Here is a 6000-nt window from a genome sequence, read left to right as displayed (position 1 = left end):
CGGGACAGACGTGTTCGCAGCAGCTTGACACTCTCGTCGAGGGCGCCCTCGCCAAGCACCGGACCAGCACCCCTGGCTGGGACTGAGCTCCTACCCTCGACAGAGGCGACTGCTGTGTGCCGCGAGCTTCAGCTTGCTGCTTGCGGGAGACGGTCATGGGGATGGAAGGCAGACGCACTTCCCGCTGGGAAGACCCGTGCCCGGAACTCGGCTCCCCCCGAAGGAACTTGGTTTCCCTGGCCCGAGGCGTGGTCCGTACCCTTCCTTCCGAAAGTAAACCCTACCGCGCCAAGCCCGCCACCAGCAGGCCCCCGCACCCCGAGACACGCAGACGGCCTCTTCCGGTGGCAGAGTCACACCGAGAAGGTCGCCGCAGCAGGTCTCCCGTGCGGGGAGCCGTCTTGTTGACCGTCAGCCGAGGGTACACACTGTCGGAGCACCTTCCCTGGGAGACCGCCGTGGGACCCCGCGCGGGGTATTTGTCCCGCGGCAGCAACGCCTACGTTCTGTGCAAGTGAGGCGGGGTGATAGTCGGGGGCAGCAAGAGCCACCCCAAGCATACCTGAAGGAGAACATATTTCTCGGACAGGGAGAAGGCAGAGCCGAGTCCGGGCGGAGAGCGCCTTGTGTGTGCGCCCGAACGCCTGGGACACCCCTCTTCCCGTGGGCGTTGCAGAGCCCTGTTCCCGGGCGCCTCGCTTCAGGACGCGGTGACGGCTCCGCGGCGCTGCCGGCGGAGCTCCTGTTCTCCGCAGCGGAAGGCGCTGTCTGGGCGGACCGGCTCCCGGGCCGCTCTCCTCTGCTCGTCTTCCTCCAAGGGGAACCGTGCCGGGCCGCGGCCTGGAAAGTCTCCGCTCCGGCCGCTGCGGCTGCTGGCAGGCTGTCGCTCTCTCCAGCTCGGGAGAGCGGCGGGAACGGGTCAGCCTTCCATTCCGCGAACGGAGAGACCTGGCCCGCGTAAGCATTGGGCGCGAGCCCAGCTCTCCTTCTGCGCTTCGGGGACCCTGGCTCTCTAGCGGAGCTGGACAAAGCTGTCCCGGGACCTTCCAGACGGAGTGGGTTGATCTCAGAGAGCGAGTACACTGCGGAATGGGCTGAGCCTCAGCCTCTCCTTCCCACCGTGCCAGACGGGGCGAGCGCCCCTCCACCCTTCCCGACAGCCGGCCCCCGTGTGATTCCTCCCCCCGACACTTTCCCTTCCCGCCGGCGCGGGGACAGGCCTGCCCGCTTCTGCGGGAGAGGAGGGCATCCTTTCCACTCCGGTCCGGACCCAGAGTGGGACGTTTCCCAGAACCTCGCTCTGCCCCTCCCCCACCCCAACGGAACGTTCCAGCCGAGGTCGTCAGAGAACCCTTGCTCCTGGCCCCGTTCTTGAGAAGCGTCTGGGCACACTTTCCCTTGCCGCCGAGGAATCGATGCGCTTCGGCGCTGAAGAGCTCTCCGGAGGCTCTCAGCTCTGTGCGGGACAGACGTGTTCGCAGCAGCTTGACACTCTCGTCGAGGGCGCCCTCGCCAAGCACCGGACCAGCACCCCTGGCTGGGACTGAGCTCCTACCCTCGACAGAGGCGACTGCTGTGTGCCGCGAGCTTCAGCTTGCTGCTTGCGGGAGACGGTCATGGGGATGGAAGGCAGACGCACTTCCCGCTGGGAAGACCCGTGCCCGGAACTCGGCTCCCCCCGAAGGAACTTGGTTTCCCTGGCCCGAGGCGTGGTCCGTACCCTTCCTTCCGAAAGTAAACCCTACCGCGCCAAGCCCGCCACCAGCAGGCCCCCGCACCCCGAGACACGCAGACGGCCTCTTCCGGTGGCAGAGTCACACCGAGAAGGTCGCCGCAGCAGGTCTCCCGTGCGGGGAGCCGTCTTGTTGACCGTCAGCCGAGGGTACACACTGTCGGAGCACCTTCCCTGGGAGACCGCCGTGGGACCCCGCGCGGGGTATTTGTCCCGCGGCAGCAACGCCTACGTTCTGTGCAAGTGAGGCGGGGTGATAGTCGGGGGCAGCAAGAGCCACCCCAAGCATACCTGAAGGAGAACATATTTCTCGGACAGGGAGAAGGCAGAGCCGAGTCCGGGCGGAGAGCGCCTTGTGTGTGCGCCCGAACGCCTGGGACACCCCTCTTCCCGTGGGCGTTGCAGAGCCCTGTTCCCGGGCGCCTCGCTTCAGGACGCGGTGACGGCTCCGCGGCGCTGCCGGCGGAGCTCCTGTTCTCCGCAGCGGAAGGCGCTGTCTGGGCGGACCGGCTCCCGGGCCGCTCTCCTCTGCTCGTCTTCCTCCAAGGGGAACCGTGCCGGGCCGCGGCCTGGAAAGTCTCCGCTCCGGCCGCTGCGGCTGCTGGCAGGCTGTCGCTCTCTCCAGCTCGGGAGAGCGGCGGGAACGGGTCAGCCTTCCATTCCGCGAACGGAGAGACCTGGCCCGCGTAAGCATTGGGCGCGAGCCCAGCTCTCCTTCTGCGCTTCGGGGACCCTGGCTCTCTAGCGGAGCTGGACAAAGCTGTCCCGGGACCTTCCAGACGGAGTGGGTTGATCTCAGAGAGCGAGTACACTGCGGAATGGGCTGAGCCTCAGCCTCTCCTTCCCACCGTGCCAGCCGGGGCGAGCGCCCCTCCACCCTTCCCGACAGCCGGCCCCCGTGTGATTCCTCCCCCCGACACTTTCCCTTCCCGCCGGCGCGGGGACAGGCCTGCCCGCTTCTGCGGGAGAGGAGGGCATCCTTTCCACTCCGGTCCGGACCCAGAGTGGGACGTTTCCCAGAACCTCGCTCTGCCCCTCCCCCACCCCAACGGAACGTTCCAGCCGAGGTCGTCAGAGAACCCTTGCTCCTGGCCCCGTTCTTGAGAAGCGTCTGGGCACACTTTCCCTTGCCGCCGAGGAATCGATGCGCTTCGGCGCTGAAGAGCTCTCCGGAGGCTCTCAGCTCTGTGCGGGACAGACGTGTTCGCAGCAGCTTGACACTCTCGTCGAGGGCGCCCTCGCCAAGCACCGGACCAGCACCCCTGGCTGGGACTGAGCTCCTACCCTCGACAGAGGCGACTGCTGTGTGCCGCGAGCTTCAGCTTGCTGCTTGCGGGAGACGGTCATGGGGATGGAAGGCAGACGCACTTCCCGCTGGGAAGACCCGTGCCCGGAACTCGGCTCCCCCCGAAGGAACTTGGTTTCCCTGGCCCGAGGCGTGGTCCGTACCCTTCCTTCCGAAAGTAAACCCTACCGCGCCAAGCCCGCCACCAGCAGGCCCCCCGCACCCCGAGACACGCAGACGGCCTCTTCCGGTGGCAGAGTCACACCGAGAAGGTCGCCGCAGCAGGTCTCCCGTGCGGGGAGCCGTCTTGTTGACCGTCAGCCGAGGGTACACACTGTCGGAGCACCTTCCCTGGGAGACCGCCGTGGGACCCCGCGCGGGGTATTTGTCCCGCGGCAGCAACGCCTACGTTCTGTGCAAGTGAGGCGGGGTGATAGTCGGGGGCAGCAAGAGCCACCCCAAGCATACCTGAAGGAGAACATATTTCTCGGACAGGGAGAAGGCAGAGCCGAGTCCGGGCGGAGAGCGCCTTGTGTGTGCGCCCCGAACGCCTGGGACACCCCTCTTCCCGTGGGCGTTGCAGAGCCCTGTTCCCGGGCGCCTCGCTTCAGGACGCGGTGACGGCTCCGCGGCGCTGCCGGCGGAGCTCCTGTTCTCCGCAGCGGAAGGCGCTGTCTGGGCGGACCGGCTCCCGGGCCGCTCTCCTCTGCTCGTCTTCCTCCAAGGGGAACCGTGCCGGGCCGCGGCCTGGAAAGTCTCCGCTCCGGCCGCTGCGGCTGCTGGCAGGCTGTCGCTCTCTCCAGCTCGGGAGAGCGGCGGGAACGGGTCAGCCTTCCATTCCGCGAACGGAGAGACCTGGCCCGCGGAAGCATTGGGCGCGAGCCCAGCTCTCCTTCTGCGCTTCGGGGACCCTGGCTCTCTGAGCGGAGCTGGACAAAGCTGTCCCGGGACCTTCCAGACGGAGTGGGTTGATCTCAGAGAGCGAGTACACTGCGGAATGGCTGAGCCTCAGCCTCCCTTCCCCACCGTGCCAGCCGGGGGCGAGCGCCCCTCCACCCTTCCCAACAGCCGGCCCCCGTGTGATTCCTCCCCCGACACTTTCCCTTCCCGCCGGCGCGGGGACAGGCCTGCCCGCTTCTGCGGGAGAGGAGGGCATCCTTTCCACTCCGGTCCGGACCCAGAGTGGGACGTTTCCCAGAACCTCGCTCTGCCCCTCCCCCACCCCAACGGAACGTTCCAGCCGAGGTCGTCAGAGAACCCTTGCTCCTGGCCCCGTTCTTGAGAAGCGTCTGGGCACACTTTCCCTTGCCGCCGAGGAATCGATGCGCTTCGGCGCTGAAGAGCTCTCCGGAGGCTCTCAGCTCTGTGCGGGACAGACGTGTTCGCAGCAGCTTGACACTCGCGTCGAGGGCGCCCTCGCCAAGCACCGGACCAGCACCCCTGGCTGGGACTGAGCTCCTACCCTCGACAGAGGCGACTGCTGTGTGCCGCGAGCTTCAGCTTGCTGCTTGCGGGAGACGGTCATGGGGATGGAAGGCAGACGCACTTCCCGCTGGGAAGACCCGTGCCCGGAACTCGGCTCCCCCCGAAGGAACTTGGTTTCCCTGGCCCGAGGCGTGGTCCGTACCCTTCCTTCCGAAAGTAAACCCTACCGCGCCAAGCCCGCCACCAGCAGGCCCCCGCACCCCGAGACACGCAGACGGCCTCTTCCGGTGGCAGAGTCACACCGAGAAGGTCGCCGCAGCAGGTCTCCCGTGCGGGGAGCCGTCTTGTTGACCGTCAGCCGAGGGTACACACTGTCGGAGCACCTTCCCTGGGAGACCGCCGTGGGACCCCGCGCGGGGTATTTGTCCCGCGGCAGCAACGCCTACGTTCTGTGCAAGTGAGGCGGGGTGATAGTCGGGGGCAGCAAGAGCCACCCCAAGCATACCTGAAGGAGAACATATTTCTCGGACAGGGAGAAGGCAGAGCCGAGTCCGGGCGGAGAGCGCCTTGTGTGTGCGCCCGAACGCCTGGGACACCCCTCTTCCCGTGGGCGTTGCAGAGCCCTGTTCCCGGGCGCCTCGCTTCAGGACGCGGTGACGGCTCCGCGGCGCTGCCGGCGGAGCTCCTGTTCTCCGCAGTGGAGGCGCTGTCTGGGCGGACCGGCCCCCCGGGCCGCTCTCCTCTGCTCGTCTTCCTCCAAGGGGAACCGTGCCGGGCCGCGGCCTGGAAAGTCTCCGCTCCGGCCGCTGCGGCTGCTGGCAGGCTGTCGCTCTCTCCAGCTCGGGAGAGCGGCGGGAACGGGTCAGCCTTCCATTCCGCGAACGGAGAGACCTGGCCCGCGTAAGCATTGGGCGCGAGCCCAGCTCTCCTTCTGCGCTTCGGGGACCCTGGCTCTCTAGCGGAGCTGGACAAAGCTGTCCCGGGACCTTCCAGACGGAGTGGGTTGATCTCAGAGAGCGAGTACACTGCGGAATGGGCTGAGCCTCAGCCTCTCCTTCCCACCGTGCCAGCCCGGGCGAGCGCCCCTCCACCCTTCCCAACAGCCGGCCCCCGTGTGATTCCTCCCCCGACACTTTCCCTTCCCGCCGGCGCGGGGACAGGCCTGCCCGCTTCTGCGGGAGAGGAGGGCATCCTTTCCACTCCGGTCCGGACCCAGAGTGGGACGTTTCCCAGAACCTCGCTCTGCCCCTCCCCCACCCCAACGGAACGTTCCAGCCGAGGTCGTCAGAGAACCCTTGCTCCTGGCCCCGTTCTTGAGAAGCGTCTGGGCACACTTTCCCTTGCCGCCGAGGAATCGATGCGCTTCGGCGCTGAAGAGCTCTCCGGAGGCTCTCAGCTCTGTGCGGGACAGACGTGTTCGCAGCAGCTTGACACTCTCGTCGAGGGCGCCCTCGCCAAGCACCGGACCAGCACCCCTGGCTGGGACTGAGCTCCTACCCTCGACAGAGGCGACTGCTGTGTGCCGCGAGCTTCAGCTTGCTGCTTGCGGGAGACGGTC

The sequence above is a fragment of the Pteronotus mesoamericanus genome, unplaced genomic scaffold, assembly GCF_021234165.1.
Source record: "Pteronotus mesoamericanus isolate MK-2021 breed Mesoamerican mustached bat unplaced genomic scaffold, CSHL_Meso_final contig_27, whole genome shotgun sequence".
In the NCBI taxonomy this organism is placed as follows: domain Eukaryota; kingdom Metazoa; phylum Chordata; class Mammalia; order Chiroptera; family Mormoopidae; genus Pteronotus; species Pteronotus mesoamericanus.
Note: the sequence above shows the minus strand (reverse complement) of the source record.